Source organism: Engystomops pustulosus, chromosome 3 (assembly GCF_040894005.1).
Source record: "Engystomops pustulosus chromosome 3, aEngPut4.maternal, whole genome shotgun sequence".
Taxonomy (NCBI): domain Eukaryota; kingdom Metazoa; phylum Chordata; class Amphibia; order Anura; family Leptodactylidae; genus Engystomops; species Engystomops pustulosus.
In genome coordinates, this window is record NC_092413.1 from 27,099,920 (window position 1) to 27,124,365 (window position 24,446).

Sequence of the window (24,446 nt, forward strand, 5' to 3'; positions counted from 1 at the left end):
ACAGTCTGCCATTTACTTTTTATTTTACGTTTATTTTTTCATAACTCAGCGTCATCTCATCTTGCATAGCAGTGTGCTTTCATACTTGGCTAGAAAATAGCCATAGGAGAATCCAAACGGCTTACTTACGCCTACAATAGCGTTATATATATTTTATTTCTGGTTGATCTGCTGGTGGCTGTCCTTGCTGCAGTGCATCTACTACCAAATTGTGAGGAATTTGTAGTGAGACTTGCGACCTTTGTGTTTAGCGCTTAGTGACGCACATATCCATCGCAAAGACCGAAGTGGGAAAATTTATTAGGGGTTGGATTTCAATTAGGCACAGTCTGCCATTTCCTTTTTATTTTACGTTTATTTTTTCATAACTCAGCGTCATCTCATCTGGCATAGCAGTGTGCTTTCATACTTGGCTAGAAAATAGCCAAAGGAGAATCCAAATGGCTTACTTACGCCTACAATAGCGTTATATATATTTTATTTCTGGTTGATCTGCTGGTGGCTGTCCTTGCTGCAGTGCATCTACTACCAAATTGTGAGGAATTTGTAGTGAGACTTGCGACCTTTGTGTTTAGCGCTTAGTGACGCACATATCCATCGCAAAGACCGAAGTGGGAAAATTTATTAGGGGTTTGATTTCAATTAGGCACAGTCTGCCAGTTTCTTTTTATTTTACGTTTATTTTTTCATAACTCAGCGTCATCTCATCAGTGTGCTTTCATACTTGGCTAGAAAATAGCCAAAGGAGAATCCAAACGGCTTACTTACGCCTACAATAGCGTTATATATATTTTATTTCTGGTTGATCTGCTGGTGGCTGTCCTTGCTGCAGTGCATCTACTACCAAATTGTGAGGAATTTGTAGTGAGACTTTCGACCTTTGTGTTTAGCGCTTAGTGACGCACATATCCATCGCAAAGACCGAAGTGGTAAAATTTATTAGGGGTTTGATTTCAATTAGGCACAGTCTGCCAGTTTCTTTTTATTTTACGTTTATTTTTTTAATAACTCAGCGTCATCTCATCTGGCATAGCAGTGTGCTTTCATACTTGGCTAGAAAATAGCCATAGGAGAATCAAATCGGCTTACTTACGCCTACAATAGCGTTATATATATTTTATTTCTGGTTGATCTGCTGGTGGCTGTCCTTGCTGCAGTGCATCTACTACCAAATTGTGAGGAATTTGTAGTGAGACTTGGGACCGTTGTGTTTAGCGCTTAGTGACGCACATATCCATCGCAAAGACCGAAGTGGGAAAATTTATTAGGGGTTGGATTTCAATTAGGCACAGTCTGCCAGTTTCTTTTTATTTTATGTTTATTTTTTCATAACTCAGCGTCATCTCATCAGTGTGCTTTCATACTTGGCTAGAAAATAGCCAAAGGAGAATCCAAATGGCTTACTTACGCCTACAATAGCGTTATATATATTTTATTTCTGGTTGATCTGCTGGTGGCTGTCCTTGCTGCAGTGCATCTACTACCAAATTGTGAGGAATTTGTAGTGAGACTTGCGACCGTTGTGTTTAGCGCTTAGTGACGCACATATCCATCGCAAAGACCGAAGTGGTAAAATTTATTAGGGGTTTGATTTCAATTAGGCACAGTCTGCCAGTTTCTTTTTATTTTACGTTTATTTTTTTAATAACTCAGCGTCATCTCATCTGGCATAGCAGTGTGCTTTCATACTTGGCTAGAAAATAGCCATAGGAGAATCCAATCGGCTTACTTACGCCTACAATAGCGTTATATATATTTTATTTCTGGTTGATCTGCTGGTGGCTGTCCTTGCTGCAGTGCATCTACTACCAAATTGTGAGGAATTTGTAGTGAGACTTGCGACCGTTGTGTTTAGCGCTTAGTGACGCACATATCCATCGCAAAGACCGAAGTGGGAAAATTTATTAGGGGTTGGATTTCAATTAGGCACAGTCTGCCATTTCCTTTTTATTTTACGTTTATTTTTTCATAACTCAGCGTCATCTCATCTGGCATAGCAGTGTGCTTTCATACTTGGCTAGAAAATAGCCAAAGGAGAATCCAAACGGCTTACTTACGCCTACAATAGTGTTATATATATTTTATTTCTGGTTGATCTGCTGGTGGCAGTCCTTGCTGCAGTGCATCTACTACCAAATTGTGAGGAATTTGTAGTGAGACTTGCGACCTTTGTGTTTAGCGCTTAGTGACGCACATATCCATCGCAAAGACCGAAGTGGGAAAATTTATTAGGGGTTGGATTTCAATTAGGCACAGTCTGCCATTTCCTTTTTATTTTACGTTTATTTTTTCATAACTCAGCGTCATCTCATCTGGCATAGCAGTGTGCTTTCATACTTGGCTAGAAAATAGCCAAAGGAGAATCCAAACGGCTTACTTACGCCTACAATAGCGTTATATATATTTTATTTCTGGTTGATCTGCTGGTGGCTGTCCTTGCTGCAGTGCATCTACTACCAAATTGTGAGGAATTTGTAGTGAGACTTGCGACCGTTGTGTTTAGCGCTTAGTGACGCACATATCCATCGCAAAGACCGAAGTGGGAAAATTTATTAGGGGTTGGATTTCAATTAGGCACAGTCTGCCATTTCCTTTTTATTTTACGTTTATTTTTTCATAACTCAGCGTCATCTCATCTGGCATAGCAGTGTGCTTTCATACTTGGCTAGAAAATAGCCAAAGGAGAATCCAAATGGCTTACTTACGCCTACAATAGCGTTATATATATTTTATTTCTGGTTGATCTGCTGGTGGCTGTCCTTGCTGCAGTGCATCTACTACCAAATTGTGAGGAATTTGTAGTGAGACTTGCGACCGTTGTGTTTAGCGCTTAGTGACGCACATATCCATCGCAAAGACCGAAGTGGGAAAATTTATTAGGGGTTGGATTTCAATTAGGCACAGTCTGCCATTTCCTTTTTATTTTACGTTTATTTTTTCATAACTCAGCGTCATCTCATCAGTGTGCTTTCATACTTGGCTAGAAAATAGCCAAAGGAGAATCCAAACGGCTTACTTACGCCTACAATAGCGTTATATATATTTTATTTCTGGTTGATCTGCTGGTGGCTGTCCTTGCTGCAGTGCATCTACTACCAAATTGTGAGGAATTTGTAGTGAGACTTGCGACCGTTGTGTTTAGCGCTTAGTGACGCACATATCCATCGCAAAGACCGAAGTGGTAAAATTTATTAGGGGTTTGATTTCAATTAGGCACAGTCTGCCAGTTTCTTTTTATTTTACGTTTATTTTTTTAATAACTCAGCGTCATCTCATCTGGCATAGCAGTGTGCTTTCATACTTGGCTAGAAAATAGCCATAGGAGAATCCAATCGGCTTACTTACGCCTACAATAGCGTTATATATATTTTATTTCTGGTTGATCTGCTGGTGGCTGTCCTTGCTGCAGTGCATCTACTACCAAATTGTGAGGAATTTGTAGTGAGACTTGCGACCGTTGTGTTTAGCGCTTAGTGACGCACATATCCATCGCAAAGACCGAAGTGGGAAAATTTATTAGGGGTTGGATTTCAATTAGGCACAGTCTGCCATTTCCTTTTTATTTTACGTTTATTTTTTCATAACTCAGCGTCATCTCATCTGGCATAGCAGTGTGCTTTCATACTTGGCTAGAAAATAGCCAAAGGAGAATCCAAACGGCTTACTTACGCCTACAATAGTGTTATATATATTTTATTTCTGGTTGATCTGCTGGTGGCAGTCCTTGCTGCAGTGCATCTACTACCAAATTGTGAGGAATTTGTAGTGAGACTTGCCACCTTTGTGTTTAGCGCTTAGTGACGCACATATCTATCGCAAAGACCGAAGTGGGAAAATTTATTTGGGGTTTGATTTCAATTAGGCACAGTCTGCCAGTTTCTTTTACTTTATGTTTATTTTTTTAATAACTCAGCGTCATCTCATCTGGCATAGCAGTGTGCTTTCATACTTGGCTAGAAAATAGCCATAGGAGAATCCAAACGGCTTACTTACGCCTACAATAGCGTTATATATATTTTATTTCTGGTTGATCTGCTGGTGGCTGTCCTTGCTGCAGTGCATCTACTACCAAATTGTGAGGAATTTGTAGTGAGACTTGCGACCGTTGTGTTTAGCGCTTAGTGACGCACATATCCATCGCAAAGACCGAAGTGGGAAAATTTATTAGGGGTTGGATTTCAATTAGGCACAGTCTGCCAGTTTCTTTTTATTTTATGTTTATTTTTTCATAACTCAGCGTCATCTCATCAGTGTGCTTTCATACTTGGCTAGAAAATAGCCAAAGGAGAATCCAAACGGCTTACTTACGCCTACAATAGTGTTATATATATTTTATTTCTGGTTGATCTGCTGGTGGCAGTCCTTGCTGCAGTGCATCTACTACCAAATTGTGAGGAATTTGTAGTGAGACTTGCGACCTTTGTGTTTAGCGCTTAGTGACGCACATATCCATCGCAAAGACCGAAGTGGGAAAATTTATTAGGGGTTGGATTTCAATTAGGCACAGTCTGCCATTTCCTTTTTATTTTACGTTTATTTTTTCATAACTCAGCGTCATCTCATCTGGCATAGCAGTGTGCTTTCATACTTGGCTAGAAAATAGCCAAAGGAGAATCCAAACGGCTTACTTACGCCTACAATAGCGCTATATATATTTTATTTCTGGTTGATCTGCTGGTGGCTGTCCTTGCTGCAGTGCATCTACTACCAAATTGTGAGGAATTTGTAGTGAGACTTGCGACCGTTGTGTTTAGCGCTTAGTGACGCACATATCCATCGCAAAGACCGAAGTGGGAAAATTTATTAGGGGTTGGATTTCAATTAGGCACAGTCTGCCATTTCCTTTTTATTTTACGTTTATTTTTTCATAACTCAGCGTCATCTCATCTGGCATAGCAGTGTGCTTTCATACTTGGCTAGAAAATAGCCAAAGGAGAATCCAAATGGCTTACTTACGCCTACAATAGCGTTATATATATTTTATTTCTGGTTGATCTGCTGGTGGCTGTCCTTGCTGCAGTGCATCTACTACCAAATTGTGAGGAATTTGTAGTGAGACTTGCGACCTTTGTGTTTAGCGCTTAGTGACGCACATATCCATCGCAAAGACCGAAGTGGGAAAATTTATTTGGGGTTTGATTTCAATTAGGCACAGTCTGCCAGTTTCTTTTACTTTACGTTTATTTTTTTAATAACTCAGCGTCATCTCATCTGGCATAGCAGTGTGCTTTCATACTTGGCTAGAAAATAGCCATAGGAGAATCCAAACGGCTTACTTACGCCTACAATAGCGTTATATATATTTTATTTCTGGTTGATCTGCTGGTGGCTGTCCTTGCTGCAGTGCATCTACTACCAAATTGTGAGGAATTTGTAGTGAGACTTGCGACCGTTGTGTTTAGCGCTTAGTGACGCACATATCCATCGCAAAGACCGAAGTGGGAAAATTTATTAGGGGTTTGATTTCAATTAGGCACAGTCTGCCAGTTTCTTTTTATTTTATGTTTATTTTTTCATAACTCAGCGTCATCTCATCAGTGTGCTTTCATACTTGGCTAGAAAATAGCCAAAGGAGAATCCAAACGGCTTACTTACGCCTACAATAGCGTTATATATATTTTATTTCTGGTTGATCTGCTGGTGGCTGTCCTTGCTGCAGTGCATCTACTACCAAATTGTGAGGAATTTGTAGTGAGACTTGCGACCGTTGTGTTTAGCGCTTAGTGACGCACATTTCCATCGCAAAGACCGAAGTGGGAAAATTTATTAGGGGTTTGATTTCAATTAGGCACAGTCTGCCAGTTTCTTTTTATTTTACGTTTATTTTTTCATAACTCAGCGTCATCTCATCAGTGTGCTTTCATACTTGGCTAGAAAATAGCCAAAGGAGAATCCAAACGGCTTACTTACGCCTACAATAGCGTTATATATATTTTATTTCTGGTTGATCTGCTGGTGGCTGTCCTTGCTGCAGTGCATCTACTACCAAATTGTGAGGAATTTGTAGTGAGACTTGCGACCGTTGTGTTTAGCGCTTAGTGACGCACATATCCATCGCAAAGACCGAAGTGGTAAAATTTATTAGGGGTTTGATTTCAATTAGGCACAGTCTGCCAGTTTCTTTTTATTTTACGTTTATTTTTTTAATAACTCAGCGTCATCTCATCTGGCATAGCAGTGTGCTTTCATACTTGGCTAGAAAATAGCCATAGGAGAATCCAATCGGCTTACTTACGCCTACAATAGCGTTATATATATTTTATTTCTGGTTGATCTGCTGGTGGCTGTCCTTGCTGCAGTGCATCTACTACCAAATTGTGAGGAATTTGTAGTGAGACTTGCGACCGTTGTGTTTAGCGCTTAGTGACGCACATATCCATCGCAAAGACCGAAGTGGGAAAATTTATTAGGGGTTGGATTTCAATTAGGCACAGTCTGCCATTTCCTTTTTATTTTACGTTTATTTTTTCATAACTCAGCGTCATCTCATCAGTGTGCTTTCATACTTGGCTAGAAAATAGCCAAAGGAGAATCCAAACGGCTTACTTACACCTACAATAGCGTTATATATATTTTATTTCTGGTTGATCTGCTGGTGGCTGTCCTTGCTGCAGTGCATCTACTACCAAATTGTGAGGAATTTGTAGTGAGACTTGCGACCGTTGTGTTTAGCGCTTAGTGACGCACATATCCATCGCAAAGACCGAAGTGGTAAAATTTATTAGGGGTTTGATTTCAATTAGGCACAGTCTGCCAGTTTCTTTTTATTTTACGTTTATTTTTTTAATAACTCAGCGTCATCTCATCTGGCATAGCAGTGTGCTTTCATACTTGGCTAGAAAATAGCCATAGGAGAATCCAATCGGCTTACTTACGCCTACAATAGCGTTATATATATTTTATTTCTGGTTGATCTGCTGGTGGCTGTCCTTGCTGCAGTGCATCTACTACCAAATTGTGAGGAATTTGTAGTGAGACTTGCGACCGTTGTGTTTAGCGCTTAGTGACGCACATATCCATCGCAAAGACCGAAGTGGGAAAATTTATTAGGGGTTGGATTTCAATTAGGCACAGTCTGCCATTTCCTTTTTATTTTACGTTTATTTTTTCATAACTCAGCGTCATCTCATCTGGCATAGCAGTGTGCTTTCATACTTGGCTAGAAAATAGCCAAAGGAGAATCCAAACGGCTTACTTACGCCTACAATAGTGTTATATATATTTTATTTCTGGTTGATCTGCTGGGGCAGTCCTTGCTGCAGTGCATCTACTACCAAATTGTGAGGAATTTGTAGTGAGACTTGCGACCTTTGTGTTTAGCGCTTAGTGACGCACATATCCATCGCAAAGACCGAAGTGGGAAAATTTATTAGGGGTTGGATTTCAATTAGGCACAGTCTGCCATTTCCTTTTTATTTTACGTTTATTTTTTCATAACTCAGCGTCATCTCATCTGGCATAGCAGTGTGCTTTCATACTTGGCTAGAAAATAGCCAGAGGAGAATCCAAACGGCTTACTTACGCCTACAATAGCGTTATATATATTTTATTTCTGGTTGATCTGCTGGTGGCTGTCCTTGCTGCAGTGCATCTACTACCAAATTGTGAGGAATTTGTAGTGAGACTTGCGACCGTTGTGTTTAGCGCTTAGTGACGCACATATCCATCGCAAAGACCGAAGTGGGAAAATTTATTAGGGGTTGGATTTCAATTAGGCACAGTCTGCCAGTTTCTTTTTATTTTATGTTTATTTTTTCATAACTCAGCGTCATCTCATCAGTGTGCTTTCATACTTGGCTAGAAAATAGCCAAAGGAGAATCCAAACGGCTTACTTACGCCTACAATAGTGTTATATATATTTTATTTCTGGTTGATCTGCTGGTGGCAGTCCTTGCTGCAGTGCATCTACTACCAAATTGTGAGAAATTTGTAGTGAGACTTGCGACCTTTGTGTTTAGCGCTTAGTGACGCACATATCCATCGCAAAGACCGAAGTGGGAAAATTTATTAGGGGTTGGATTTCAATTAGGCACAGTCTGCCATTTCCTTTTTATTTTACGTTTATTTTTTCATAACTCAGCGTCATCTCATCTGGCATAGCAGTGTGCTTTCATACTTGGCTAGAAAATAGCCAAAGGAGAATCCAAACGGCTTACTTACGCCTACAATAGCGCTATATATATTTTATTTCTGGTTGATCTGCTGGTGGCTGTCCTTGCTGCAGTGCATCTACTACCAAATTGTGAGGAATTTGTAGTGAGACTTGCGACCGTTGTGTTTAGCGCTTAGTGAGGCACATATCCATCGCAAAGACCGAAGTGGGAAAATTTATTAGGGGTTGGATTTCAATTAGGCACAGTCTGCCATTTCCTTTTTATTTTACGTTTATTTTTTCATAACTCAGCGTCATCTCATCTGGCATAGAAGTGTGCTTTCATACTTGGCTAGAAAATAGCCAAAGGAGAATCCAAATGGCTTACTTACGCCTACAATAGCGTTATATATATTTTATTTCTGGTTGATCTGCTGGTGGCTGTCCTTGCTGCAGTGCATCTACTACCAAATTGTGAGGAATTTGTAGTGAGACTTGCGACCTTTGTGTTTAGCGCTTAGTGACGCACATATCTATCGCAAAGACCGAAGTGGGAAAATTTATTTGGGGTTTGATTTCAATTAGGCACAGTCTGCCAGTTTCTTTTACTTTACGTTTATTTTTTTAATAACTCAGCGTCATCTCATCTGGCATAGCAGTGTGCTTTCATACTTGGCTAGAAAATAGCCATAGGAGAATCCAAACGGCTTACTTACGCCTACAATAGCGTTATATATATTTTATTTCTGGTTGATCTGCTGGTGGCTGTCCTTGCTGCAGTGCATCTACTACCAAATTGTGAGGAATTTGTAGTGAGACTTGCGACCGTTGTGTTTAGCGCTTAGTGACGCACATATCCATCGCAAAGACCGAAGTGGGAAAATTTATTAGGGGTTGGATTTCAATTAGGCACAGTCTGCCAGTTTCTTTTTATTTTATGTTTATTTTTTCATAACTCAGCGTCATCTCATCAGTGTGCTTTCATACTTGGCTAGAAAATAGCCAAAGGAGAATCCAAACGGCTTACTTACGCCTACAATAGCGTTATATATATTTTATTTCTGGTTGATCTGCTGGTGGCTGTCCTTGCTGCAGTGCATCTACTACCAAATTGTGAGGAATTTGTAGTGAGACTTGCGACCGTTGTGTTTAGCGCTTAGTGACGCACATTTCCATCGCAAAGACCGAAGTGGGAAAATTTATTAGGGGTTTGATTTCAATTAGGCACAGTCTGCCAGTTTCTTTTTATTTTACGTTTATTTTTTCATAACTCAGCGTCATCTCATCAGTGTGCTTTCATACTTGGCTAGAAAATAGCCAAAGGAGAATCCAAACGGCTTACTTACGCCTACAATAGCGTTATATATATTTTATTTCTGGTTGATCTGCTGGTGGCTGTCCTTGCTGCAGTGCATCTACTACCAAATTGTGAGGAATTTGTAGTGAGACTTTCGACCTTTGTGTTTAGCGCTTAGTGAGGCACATATCCATCGCAAAGACCGAAGTGGGAAAATTTATTAGGGGTTTGATTTCAATTAGGCACAGTCTGCCATTTCCTTTTTATTTTACGTTTATTTTTTTAATAACTCAGTGTCATCTCATCTGGCATAGCAGTGTGCTTTCATACTTGGCTAGAAAATAGCCATAGGAGAATCCAAACGGCTTACTTACGCCTACAATAGCGTTATATATATTTTATTTCTGGTTGATCTGCTGGTGGCTGTCCTTGCTGCAGTGCATCTACTACCAAATTGTGAGGAATTTGTAGTGAGACTTGCGACCGTTGTGTTTAGCGCTTAGTGACGCACATATCCATCGCAAAGACCGAAGTGGGAAAATTTATTAGGGGTTGGATTTCAATTAGGCACAGTCTGCCAGTTTCTTTTTATTTTACGTTTATTTTTTCATAACTCAGCGTCATCTCATCAGTGTGCTTTCATACTTGGCTAGAAAATAGCCAAAGGAGAATCCAAACGGCTTACTTACGCCTACAATAGCGTTATATATATTTTATTTCTGGTTGATCTGCTGGTGGCTGTCCTTGCTGCAGTGCATCTACTACCAAATTGTGAGGAATTTGTAGTGAGACTTGCGACCGTTGTGTTTAGCGCTTAGTGACGCACATATCCATCGCAAAGACCGAAGTGGTAAAATTTATTAGGGGTTTGATTTCAATTAGGCACAGTCTGCCAGTTTCTTTTTATTTTACGTTTATTTTTTTAATAACTCAGCGTCATCTCATCTGGCATAGCAGTGTGCTTTCATACTTGGCTAGAAAATAGCCATAGGAGAATCCAATCGGCTTACTTACGCCTACAATAGCGTTATATATATTTTATTTCTGGTTGATCTGCTGGTGGCTGTCCTTGCTGCAGTGCATCTACTACCAAATTGTGAGGAATTTGTAGTGAGACTTGCGACCGTTGTGTTTAGCGCTTAGTGACGCACATATCCATCGCAAAGACCGAAGTGGGAAAATTTATTAGGGGTTGGATTTCAATTAGGCACAGTCTGCCATTTCCTTTTTATTTTACGTTTATTTTTTCATAACTCAGCGTCATCTCATCTGGCATAGCAGTGTGCTTTCATACTTGGCTAGAAAATAGCCAAAGGAGAATCCAAACGGCTTACTTACGCCTACAATAGTGTTATATATATTTTATTTCTGGTTGATCTGCTGGTGGCAGTCCTTGCTGCAGTGCATCTACTACCAAATTGTGAGGAATTTGTAGTGAGACTTGCGACCTTTGTGTTTAGCGCTTAGTGACGCACATATCCATCGCAAAGACCGAAGTGGAAAAATTTATTAGGGGTTGGATTTCAATTAGGCACAGTCTGCCATTTCCTTTTTATTTTACGTTTATTTTTTCATAACTCAGCGTCATCTCATCTGGCATAGCAGTGTGCTTTCATACTTGGCTAGAAAATAGCCAGAGGAGAATCCAAACGGCTTACTTACGCCTACAATAGCGTTATATATATTTTATTTCTGGTTGATCTGCTGGTGGCTGTCCTTGCTGCAGTGCATCTACTACCAAATTGTGAGGAATTTGTAGTGAGACTTGCGACCGTTGTGTTTAGCGCTTAGTGACGCACATATCCATCGCAAAGACCGAAGTGGGAAAATTTATTAGGGGTTGGATTTCAATTAGGCACAGTCTGCCAGTTTCTTTTTATTTTACGTTTATTTTTTCATAACTCAGCGTCATCTCATCAGTGTGCTTTCATACTTGGCTAGAAAATAGCCATAGGAGAATCCAAACGGCTTACTTACGCCTACAATAGTGTTATATATATTTTATTTCTGGTTGATCTGCTGGTGGCTGTCCTTGCTGCAGTGCATCTACTTCCAAATTGTAAGGAATTTGTAGTGAGACTTGCGACCTTTGTGTTTAGCGCTTAGTGACGCACATATCCATCGCAAAGACCGAAGTGGGAAAATTTATTAGGGGTTGGATTTCAATTAGGCACAGTCTGCCATTTCCTTTTTATTTTACGTTTATTTTTTCATAACTCAGCGTCATCTCATCTGGCATAGCAGTGTGCTTTCATACTTGGCTAGAAAATAGCCAAAGGAGAATCCAAACGGCTTACTTACGCCTACAATAGCGTTATATATATTTTACTTCTGGTTGATCTGCTGGTGGCTGTCCTTGCTGCAGTGCATCTACTACCAAATTGTAAGGAATTTGTAGTGAGACTTGCGACCTTTGTGTTTAGCGCTTAGTGACACACATATCCATCGCAAAGACCGAAGTGGGAAAATTTATTAGGGGTTGGATTTCAATTAGGCACAGTCTGCCATTTCCTTTTTATTTTACGTTTATTTTTTTAATAACTCAGCGTCATCTCATCTGGCATAGCAGTGTGCTTTCATACTTGGCTAGAAAGTAGCCATAGCAATAGGATAGCATCGTTTGGTTTTAAAAACTAAAAAACACAAAAAAAAACAAAAAAAAAAACACAAAAAAACACAAAAAAAAGTTAAAAAAAAATTAAAGTTATAACTTTCATTTTCAAAATGTTTAACCCGAGGGCTAGGGGTAGAGGACGAGGGCGGGGACGTGGGCATCCAACTACTGCAGGGGTCAGAGGCCGTTGTCCTGGGCGGGGTGAGACACCACCTGCTGATGAGGGAGCAGGGGAACGCCGCAGAGCTACACTCCCTAGGTTCATGTCTGAAGTTACTGGGACTCGTGGTAGAGCACTGTTGAGGCCAGAACAGTGCGAACAGGTGATGTCGTGGATTGCCGACAATGCTTCGAGCAATTTGTCCGCCAGTCAGTCTTCCACGCAGTCCACCCATGTCACCGAATTCGGCACTCCTCCAGCTCCTGCACCTCAGCCTCCTCCCCCCCAGTCTGCCCCCTCCCAGGAAAATTTGGCATTTGAACCGGCATACTCTGAGGAACTGTTTTCTGGACCCTTCCCACAGTCACAAACCACTTGTCCGGTTGCTGCTGAGCAATTTTCCGATGCCCAGGTTTTCCACCAGTCGCAGTCTGTGGGTGATGATGACCTTCTTGACGTAGTGGCAGAAGTGTGTAAAGAGGTGTCCGACGATGAGGAGACACGGTTGTCAGACAGTGGTGAAGTTGTTGTCAGGGCAGGAAGTCCGAGGAGGGAGCAGACTGAGGGATCGGAGGATGATGAGGTGACAGACCCAAGCTGGGTTGAGAGGCCGGGTGAACACAGTGCTTCTGAGATGGAGGAGAGTCCTCGACCAGAACAGGTTGGAAGAGGCAGTGGTGGGGCCAGACGGAGAGGCAGGGCCAGAGCAGGTGCATCAGCGCCAAATGTGTCACGTAGTGAAGCTCCCGTGGCGAGGGCTCCCATGGCGAGGGCTAGATTTTCAGAAGTCTGGAGGTTCTTTAAGGAAACACCGGATGACCGACGGACTGTGGTGTGCAACATTTGCCAAACCAGGATCAGCAGGGGTTCCACCACTACTAGCTTAACTACCACCAGTATGCGCAGGCATATGAATGCTAAACACCCCACTCAGTGGCACCAAGCCCGTTCACCTCCGGCCGTGCACACCACTGCTCCTTCCCCTGTGTCAGCTGATAGTCAGCCCCCTGCCCAGGACCCTGGCACAAAAGCCCCATCGTCGCCTCCACGATCCTCCACAGCATCCACCAGCGTTCAGCTCTCCATACCCCAGACGCTGGAGCGGAAACGGAAATATATTGCAACCCACCCGCACGCCCAAGCCCTTAATGTCCACATCTCCAGATTGCTTAGCCTGGAGATGCTGCCCTATAGGCTAGTAGAGACCGAGGCCTTTCGCAACCTCATGGCGGCGGCCGCCCCTCGGTATTCGGTCCCCAGCCGCCACTACTTTTCCCGATGTGCCGTCCCAGCCCTGCACCAGCACGTGTCAGACAACATCATCCGTGCCCTGACCAACGCCGTTTCTGACAAGGTCCACCTGACCACGGACACGTGGACGAGTGCTGCCGGGCAGGGCAACTATATATCGCTGACGGCACATTGGGTTAACTTGGTGGAGGCTGGGACCGAGTCTGACCCTGCGGCTGGTCATATACTGCTGACGCCGAGGATTGCGGGGCCTACCTCGGTCCAGGTCTTTCAGGCCTACTATGCCTCCTCCTCCTCCCACCCCTCCTCCACCTCCTCCTCCGAACTACCATCCGTGGGCATGGCGCCATCAGTCGCTAGCTCTAGGCACAGCAGCAGTGCCGTCGCTAAGCGACAGCAGGCGGTGCTCAAACTGCTGAGCCTAGGCGATAAAAGGCACACCGCCCAAGAGCTATTACAGGGCATCACGGCGCAGACTGATCTGTGGCTGGCACCGCTGAACCTGAAGCCAGGCATGGTTGTGTGTGACAACGGCCGTAACCTGGTGGCGGCTCTGCAACTCGGCAGACTGACACATGTGCCATGCCTGGCCCATGTGTTAAATCTGATAGTTCAGCGTTCCCTCAAGACATACCCCAATCTGTCTGATTTGCTCACGAAGGTGCGCCGCATCTGTGCGCATTTCAGGAAGTCCAGCACAGATGCTGCCACTCTCAGGGCAGCGCAGCGCCGCCTCCAACTGCCCGCTCACCGACTGTTGTGCGACGTGCCCACGAGGTGGAATTCAACATTAACAATGTTATCCAGAGTTTACCAGCAGCGCAGAGCGATTGTAGACTGCCAGATGTCAACTTCCACCAGAACTGGTAGTCAGGTCAGTCAGCTTCCTCAAGTCTACAATGAGGAGTGGACGTGGATGTCTGATATCTGTCAGGTGCTGAGTAACTTTGAGGAGTCAACACAGATGGTCAGTGGCGATGCCGCCATCATCAGCCTCACCATCCCGCTGCTTGGCCTGTTGAAAAACTCTCTGGTCAGCATGAAGTCGGAAGCTTTGCGCTCGTCACAAGAGACGGGGGGAGAAGATTCCCTTGTTGATAGCCAAAGCACCCTTAGTTCTGTTTCTCAGCGCATATCGGAGGAGGTGGAGGTGGAGGAGGATGAGGAGGAAGAGGAGGAGAATGTTGGCGAGACACAAGAGGGGACCATTGTTCAGTCCTTCACTGTTCAGCGTGTATGGGCAGAAGAAGAGGAGTTGGAGGAGTTGGAGGAGGAGGAAATGGACAGTCAGGCCAGTGAGGGGAGTGAATTCTTACGCGTTAGTACTCTGGCGCATATGGCAGATTTCATGCTAGGCTGCCTATCCCGTGACCCTCGCGTTCAAAGAATTTATTCCAGCACCGATTACTGGGTGTTCACTCTCCTGGACCCACGGTACAAGCAAAATCTTTCCACTCTCATCCCTGGAGAGGAAAGGAGTGTGAGAATGCATGAATACCAGCAGGCCCTGGTGCACAAGCTGAAACACTATTTCCCTTCTGACAGCGCTAGCGGCAGAGTGCGTAGTTCTGCGGGACAAGTAGCGAGGGAGAGTAGGCGAGCAGGCAGCTTGTCCAGCACTGGCAAGGGTACGCTTTACAAGGCTTTTGCCAGCTTTATGTCACCCACTGTCACCTGTCCCCAGTCTCGGCAGAGTAGGGCTGATCTTTACAGAAAGATGGTGAGGGAGTACGTAGCTGACCATACCATCGTCCTAAATGATCACACAGCTCCCTACAACTACTGGGTTTCAAAGCTGGACATGTGGCACGAACTGGCGCTGTACGCCTTGGAGGTTCTTGCCTGCCCTGCCGCTAGCGTGTTGTCCGAGCGGGTTTTCAGTGCAGCTGGTGGCATCATCACCGATAAGCGTACACGCCTGTCGACTGACAGCGCTGACAGGCTGACGCTTATTAAGATGAATAAAGCCTGGATTTCTCATAATTTCCAATCTCCACCAGGTGAAGGAAGCTCAACCTGAATAATTTATGCTCTCCTCCTCCTCCTCATTTTCCTCCTTCTCATGGCGGCGGCCGCCCCTCGGTATTCGGTCCCCAGCCGCCACTACTTTTCCCGATGTGCCGTCCCAGCCCTGCACCAGCACGTGTCAGACAACATCATCCGTGCCCTGACCAACGCCGTTTCTGACAAGGTCACGGACACGTGGACGAGTGCTGCCGGGCAGGGCCACTATATATCGCTGACGGCACATTGGGTTAACTTGGTGGAGGCTGGGACCGAGTCTGACCCTGCGGCTGGTCATATACTGCCGACGCCGAGGATTGCGGGGCCTACCTCGGTCCAGGTCTTTCAGGCCTACTATGCCTCCTCCTCCTCCCACCCCTCCTCCACCTCCTCCTCCGAACTACCATCCGTGGGCATGGCGCCATCAGTCGCTAGCTCTAGGCATAGCAGCAGTGCCGTCGCTAAGCGACAGCAGGCGGTGCTCAAACTGCTGAGCCTAGGCGATAAAAGGCACACCTCCCAAGAGCTATTACAGGGCATTCCACATCAAACTTGTTAACTTTGTCGCCACCCTGCTGTGTAATCCACAAAATATACTGGCAAACTTTTATCATTTACCAATATTGTTTCAGAGCTTTTTGCGCATCTGTTTACATTCCCCTCACCCGCCATATCCTAAACTTATAAGAACGCTATTACACTTGATCTTATACAAAAGGTTCTTAGAAGTGCTGTTTGGGGAGTAGCCTAGAGACAGGGGCTTGGATTGGCGAAAGCTCGCCTGGCAGCGGAGCGCCAGCTCCATGCCAAGATCCAACTAACATAGTTTTAACTGCAGCACCTTTAATCTACTACTAGTTCACTGCCTCCATACATGGTCCCCTTATCAAACGAGCTGTGTCAGGCAGAATTTTGGGTTGTTTTCATGGCTTCCACATCAAACTTGTTAACTTTGTCGCCACCCTGCTGTGTAATCCACAAAATATACTGGCAAACTTTTATCATTTACCAATATTATTTCAGCGCTTCTTGCGCATCTGTTTACATTCCCCTCACCCGCCATATCCTAAACTTATAAGAACGCTACTACACTTGATCTTATACAAAAGGTTCTTAGAAGTGCTGTTTGGGGAGTAGCCTAGAGACAGGGGCTTGGATTGGCGAAAGCTCGCCTGGCAGCGGAGCGCCAGCTCCATGCCAAGATCCAACTAACATAGTTTTAACTGCAGCACCTTTAATCTACTACTAGTTCACTGCCTCCATACATGGTCCCCTTATCAAACGAGCTGTGTCAGGCAGAATTTTGGGTTGTTTTCATGGCTTCCACATCAAACTTGTTAACTTTGTCGCCACCCTGCTGTGTAATCCACAAAATATACTGGCAAACTTTTATCATGTACCGATATTATTTGAGCGCTTCTTGCTCACCTCCTTTGGTTCCTCTCTGCCAGCCATTGGTTTGAAGCCTGAGTCCATTTAGGGTATGTCGCCATGCCACTCTCTAGCCTGCCGCTGCCGCCGCTGCCTCTGCATGCCGTCCCCTATAGTGTCAGGGTCAATTATTGGATGTTTTAGATGCTATCTAGCTTCATTCTGTCACTCTGTCATGGCCATGCTGTTGCCCATAATTTTGGCATAATGCTGCATTTAAGCAGCCTCAGAGGCATCCATGCATGCTGCCCCTGCTGTTTCCTGTCCATTTCCGTGGTGTTTCCATCCTTTTCTGAGGTTCCCAGGTGTTTGGCCAAGCTTGCCTGTGCAGAGCCTTGGTCCTCTTGAAAAATGCTCGAGTCTCCCATTGACTTCAATGGGGCTCGTTATTCGAGACGAGCACTCGAGCATCGGGAAAAGTTCGTCTCGAATAACGAGTACCCGAGCATTTTAGTGCTCGCTCATCTCTATAAATTACCAATTACCAGAGGTCCGCTTGTAACTAGGGGTCTTCGGTAAGTCGGGTGTACTTAAGTAGGGGACCGCCTGCAAATAATATTGTAATGTAACACATTGGGGCATATTTACTAAAAACAGTGCAGTCTGTACTATGCATATTTTTTGGTTTCTTTTTGGTGCACCTTGAACATCGGGCGTACAATGCACTTCTGTCAGACTTTGCATGTTAAATCTGGGGCACGGTCTAGGCTATACTCACATGAACGTATGGGGGACACTTCAATGGGCTGGCGGGGCCGAACGGGAGCAGTAAAGTGCAGCACACGTGCGTCACCGTTCCGTAGCCCGTAGAAAGATACGGCGCTGGGCAGTGTTCATCCCCTGCTCCTCTCCCCTGCGCCGATGTATGCCCACCATACTACAGTATGGAGCGGACACTTCTTAAATACCTGTGCAAGTAGTGGGCACATAAAAGAATGGGGCACATTTACTTACCCGGTCCTGTGGGTTCTCCGACGCTGATTCGGGTCCGGCTGGGATTCACTAGTAGTGCGCCCGATGTCCACCAGGTGTCGCTGCTGCGCTGAAGTCCGCTGGAGTTCACGGAAGTTCACCGTCCTATCATGGGTGCAGGTAAGCGCGTGTCAAGCAACACTTTTTTAAAAAAAAAATACAGCAGTTTTCCCGAATCTGTCGGATTTTTCGACGGCCACGCCGCCCGATTTCCGGCGCGTGCATGCCGGCGCCGATGGGCCACAATCCGATCGTGTGATCCAAAAACCCGGGGCAATTCTGGGAAAAACGGCGCAAATCGGTAATTTTCAGGAAACCCGATGAAAAGACGCGATTCGGGCCCTTAGTAAATGACCCCCAATGTGCAAGGTTCGGCAGAAAACTGGTGCAAGGTCCATAGTAAATGTTGCCCATAGACTTCATATAAGCATACACTCCTTTACCGATAATGTATCTCAGCATAAAACATCCACCCCCTCCCCAAAATAAAAAAATTATCATCCTATCCATGTGCTATTTTTTATTTCCCCACAGGAGCCCTATGACACATACTGTAGCGTTGCCGATTCTATGAGGTTATGTATAAAGAAGCATCTTCTATCCATGAAATCCTTTCCTGATTGCAGAGTAGATATTGGACCCTCAGACAGTGGCGTAACTAGAATCTGATGTGCCCCAGTGCAAAGACTGTGCCGGGCCCCCGACTATAATGTATGGTTTATAGTAATAGTCTTCTCATATGGGAAAGTGACACCATAAGGGCCCCTTAAACCTCTCAGGCCCGGGTGCGATAGCAACCTCTGCACCCCCTTAAGTTACGCCCCTGTCCTTAGATATTTATAGATGCTCCTTTCCCTGCAGTGAAGCCTCCTTTCTTCCCCATAAATTGTGTTAGTCTTAAGTTTTCTTGAACTTAGAGCTGTTATCTGACTTTTCCATGATGTTGCCGCCCAGCATCACATGGGCATTTACACATTGTACCTTCTCTGCCTGGTGGGAGGACAGTGTGGTCATTCTTCTCTCTATACCCCCCTAAAAACCTAAGCGGGCATAAGTATACAGATATGAAAGCAGCACTGCCATCTTTATAATTAAAACTCTGTGATAGGTGTGTGTTTATTCATTAGCATTAACTGTGAAAGGGTTAGTAATCAAATGTAGCAAGGTAAATTCGGAAACATTTGTATTTTTAATCTGACATTGCATCAAAGTAATTTGGGAGCAGCTCTGCCCCATTGTCAGGTTCGCAGAGGAGAATGCTGGGATTTCTGGTTGTGTTAGCAGCATTTTCCGACCTCTGGCGCGTATCCGTGCAAACTCCACCTCTCGTCCGCTACCAGCGGTCTCTGGCGCGCGCCCCGGGCAGCGGCTGCTAAGACCTCGCGCTGTATAGGAGTTGTATTCTGAACTGCTGGGACTTGTGGTACTTCTGCATGGTGCCTGCTACTGTGCTTGGTTATTCTGCACCATGAGGGGTTAATTCCCAGAAGCTGTCCAGCTCCTATCAGGTTCTGGAGGTGGGGTTCTGGCTGCATAAATTGCAGCCTCACTAGTCACCTGTGCCAGTGTTTGAAATCCCTTCATCGCTCGCTCTCTGCATTAGGTTGTATTGCTCTGTATCTGTATCGTTGTTGACCTCGGCTAGTTTTTGACATTGACTCTTTGCTTACTGATTTTGCTCTTGACGTACCCTCTCGTTGTGACTCCGGCTAGTTTACCATTCTTTTGTGTTTTTTGTTTGTCAGCCTGTTCGTGTTTTCCCTTCCCACACTTATCAGTGTATTTCGAGTCTTCAAGTAGTCGCCCCACGGTTTAGCGTGGGGGGGGCTATAGAAAGGGACAGAGGTTGGGGCAAGCGCAGGGCACGCTATCCCCTGTCTTCTGTGTTACCCAACCCTAACACCCATTTGCCTCCATAGGTAGGTAGGTGAATATTTACTTCTATATTACAAATATATTTAACACGAAGGAGGAAATAATGTAACTGCACCTATGACTGGTGACCCTGGTGAAAACAGTGGGGAACGACAATAAGAGACATTGGATTGGTGAAATTATAGATTTTATATTCCATAATTTTTTTTTTGCAATAATATAACACAAACACTTCTTCTGTACGTGTCTAAATTTAATTGCCCAAATTTTTGCTATAAGAATGAATTTAAGTAAATACACATAATTGGTATTGCCACATCCAAAAATGTAATAAAAGCAAAGAAAAGTATAAATTTTGTATGGTAAATGCTGGGGTGAGAAAAGGAAAAATTTCCAAATCACAGCTTTTTTGGGACAAATCACAGCATTTTGGACAAAATACAATCAAAGTCAATCAAAGATCACATATAACCCTTAAAAGTATCAATAAAAGCTACAACATTTACCACAAAATGCTGTGCAGATATTTTATTTAATTTTCATTGTTTGTTTTAAATAGTATTTAAGTTTTACATAATTAGTTATAGTTTAATTGATATTGAACAATGAGGAGTGTAATTTTTACTGAAAATCAAGCACCACATCCCTGTGCTTCCCACAAGTTCTGTCTCTGCCTGCTTGCCAGTCCTTATTCTAAATAGTAGGGGACAACTGGGCGACAGTCCGTACCCTGGGTACATGCAAGGAACAGCAAATCAAACAAATAAGAGTGACATGACAGACAGAACAGCATTGCATCACTACACACTGTCTCTACATACTTTGAATTTCAGATCTAAACTTGACAAATGTCGAGATGACCAAAACGTTGTAAATATTATGATATGTATGCATATGTAAATAAGTTTCTACACATTATGGTGAAGGCTTAATTTTATGTTTGCACTAATGTAAATAAAAAATAAGACAACAGATAAATTGGTGTTTGCCATGTTACTGGTTTAAGGCAGAACAACAAGGTCAGGCAAACCGAGTCAAAGACCAATATGGTACCGAGGTGCATCATAGTCGTAAAACAGTAGAATAGTCAAAAAGTACAAGCAATCAGTTTCACAGTAAGCACAGAAGAATATATGGTATAACAAAGAGCCAAAAGACTTATCTAACAAGCACTGTGCTTCTTAGAAGGTGATAGGTTTTGCCATCTGTCACTCTAACTGACACCTGTGACACACCCCCAGCTCACAGAGACAGCAAGATGTCAATCACGCAATGTCTACATAGCATACACCTTGGTGTGATACTCAGTCAGAAGAACTCAAACTGCAGAAGTAGAACCTGCAGCCGTTCCGACACCATAAAAACAAATCCTATCAACTACGACACAATGGTTTTTGGTTTATTACATTTTACACCAGAAAAATATTTATTTGCAAGTTTCCAATAAATCATATAAAAATTAAACAGTGCAATTCCAAAATAAAACTTGACTTAAAATATTACAATAAATATATTTAAAAAATTGTTTAAAAAGCTGGAGAGCTAAAAGTTTAGCAGTGAGGGAACACTTCTGTAGATTAACCCTAACATTAACCCTACAGCAAAAATTGAAGTACGACCCTCATCTAGCTAATAGGTCATGTCATTCATTCATTCTGTCACTGATACCTGGACCTACTTTTCACCCTCTTAATAACTAGCACTGATCTTTTTCTAGAGAAGGATGGCCTATATGCATGTAGATTTCCAACAATGACAAAGGGAATGGGACCAGGTCGGTCTCCACCCTGTCTTTTTCCATGGCTTCATGGTCTACTCAGTAGTGAATTATAAAACATGCAGTTTCTCAGGCCACAAGCCATCTAGGGGCCCAAGCCAAACCACCAACCAAATTTTATACTGAGCAGGACCTTCACCCATAAAATCCTTATATACTTGTTCCTGCTCTTAATACACATGTATTGAAGAAACATTTCAGGACTTTTGAAGGTTCTCCAAAGATCCTGAAACCACATAAAATTGAAACTAAGCAGAAAGGACACATCCGTTATTCCCCAAGAAGCTTGATTCTAGTACCATATGTAGGAAGTAAACTATAGACTTGTAGGGGCTAAAATATTCATACAGCCCAAGGCCCATAGTAGTCTTAATCTGCCCCTGGGTCTACCTCTATGGTATCTACTGCCTTCTCTAATGATAGAAATGAGTATAAAGCCAAGTACTACTATACCATGTCCTTGTCCTTATCCGTGCTGTATTGGATGTCACTTACTCTAGCTGTGTAGATGTTTCCGGAAGCCACGCGGAGCTCATACAGCTAGTATATAATATAAAATTATTATTGGAGCCATCAGAGCCATCAGAGAAGAAGACCTATCCTAATCGAAGGCAATCTCTGCAATACTTTAAATATCACTCTGACAAAATGACAATCCGCGAAGCAACTGTCTCCTCTCTAATCGTATTATTGTGTTCTAGCAAATTGTGCTCTCAATTACTAGAGGCTTTGTATTTTCTAGCAAGAAAAATGATTGTATTTTTGGAGCCCATTCATTTGGACAGACGTCAAGGTTTTCATTAAAGGTATTCATTGAAAATGTACAAATTCTGCTTCCGCCCCGTGATTAGAGCATCATTGGACAAGTCGCGATCAATTTAGAACTTTCTACCATAATAGAGTTTTTGGCTTTTCAGAGAAGGAAGAGGAAGAGAAGGAAAATGGCTGTAATGGGGATGTACAAAAGATATGCTTAGGTTTTTATTTTTATGTTTTTTCTTTTACTGTAAATGCTTATCATTCAAGTATTTTCCACCATTATTACAACATCTCAATGATACTTTACAAAATTAGAAACCATAGTAATTACCATTGCTTGCTCATTGTTGGCCTTGGCGGAATATGATTTCTAAGAAATATCTCTTAATTAATTTGCATATGTGCTTAAAGGAGTATTCCCAACGTAACTATTTATGACATATCAACAGGACATGTCATAAATAGATTATTTTAGGTATTGAGGTCCACTGACCTCCTTTCCACAGCCGGGCTGAATGGAGAGTCTGTGGCGCATGTTGAGCTACTCTCTATTCAGCTCTATGAGAGTGATTAGTGCATAGTCTTGGTTCTTGCTCCCACAGAGTTGAACTGAGAATTCTCTCCATCCAGCCTGGCTGCTTGAAGTAGGTCAGATGTTGCCGAGATAGGTCTGGGTCCATAAAAGTTTTTTTTTTTTGTATCATGTGAGCACCATGACTGTCGGGCCCAAAACAACAAACCATAGGGACCATAACAAAGAAAAAGAAAGTTTTCACATACCCTGGCTTGTCCTGAGGTGGTGGAGGCTCCTATGGCTGGAGTGCAGACGTATAGCTGGCTTTATGCATGCAGGATCCAAAAAAGAAGAGTCCGTAGCATATCCAGATAAAATAATGATTCTTTCCTTTATTTTGTCATCATTAAAAATTGTACATGGTGTACAAGTAGGTCCAAACACCTACGAGTTTCGGCCATTACTTAAGCCTTACCTTTTTATAGGGACCATAGTTTGGCGGCCAGGAAGCTACACACCATGTGAGGTTAGCCTTTCTATTAGTTGATTTATACACCTTTTCATCATGATGAAGAATCTGGGTGTGGATGTAGAAAACAAGTAACTGCTCCATTTTTCATGCAAGTAGAGGGGAGACCAAATAGTGAACTTGTGCAAAAAATGTTAGGAAGTGGTACCGTTACCGAGCGATATTGCCCATTTGTTTTCATGGACTATATTTAGCATCACCATATGCTATAAATTGTCCAATTTTTGCAGCTGTGATCCAGTTCCGGAAGCCTTGCTCATTGTCTCTACATTTTGTCAGCTTCACTTTATTGCTACAGATTTACTTTTGCACTGGTGAGGCAGTGGAGGACCAGGGGGGTCTACCGGGGTGGGGGCTAGGCTCCACAACAATTCACCAGGGTATTTAGATATAAAGTAAGACAGAAAACTCTCTGCCTGTAGTGAAACAATGTCTAGCTGAGGCTCTGACTACTGGATTGACATAAGGAGACAGTTCAGGGTCATGGCAGCCGGCTTAAGATGACAAGTGCTTTGTGCAATGTTCTATTCGGCTTTAAGTGGCCATTAGAAGAGGATTATATAGTATATTGCATATAGGAAAGCATATGATCAGCAATGATGTTTAGGTACATGGTGGGGTATGCAGGAGGATGACTGCAATGATATTACACAGCTGAGAGACTTTTTTTTGTGGCTGGATTTTGTTTTCAGCCGATATTACTGAAATCACCGCCATGACTTACAGCTTTTTTTGTGCTTCTGTATGGTTTACTGAGCAATGCACTGAATCACAAGAAACAAACCAGACAAGTGATGAGTTATGTGCCACACTCCATCAGCTCTATACGTCTAGCTCTAGCTTGATGCCAATAACATGCTGCAGGAGCACATATACAGAGCTTAACTATTATTTTCAGTATATCTGGGTGACATGACGTGACCGGAAAGGGGGGTACAGGTCAGCATACACCCTTGATAGCTGCCAGTTGAACACTAATTTGCTAAACAACTCATGTAGAGTCTACATGTGCTCTCTGTGGGAAGAGAAGAATATCCTACTTCCAGACACCTGTAGGGAAAACTTACTTCCTGTAGAAACAAATGATTGGACATGTTGAAATCCCACATGCCTTAACGTTTGTTTTCTAACATATTAGATGGTTAGCTGGTATAAATAAAATAAAGATTT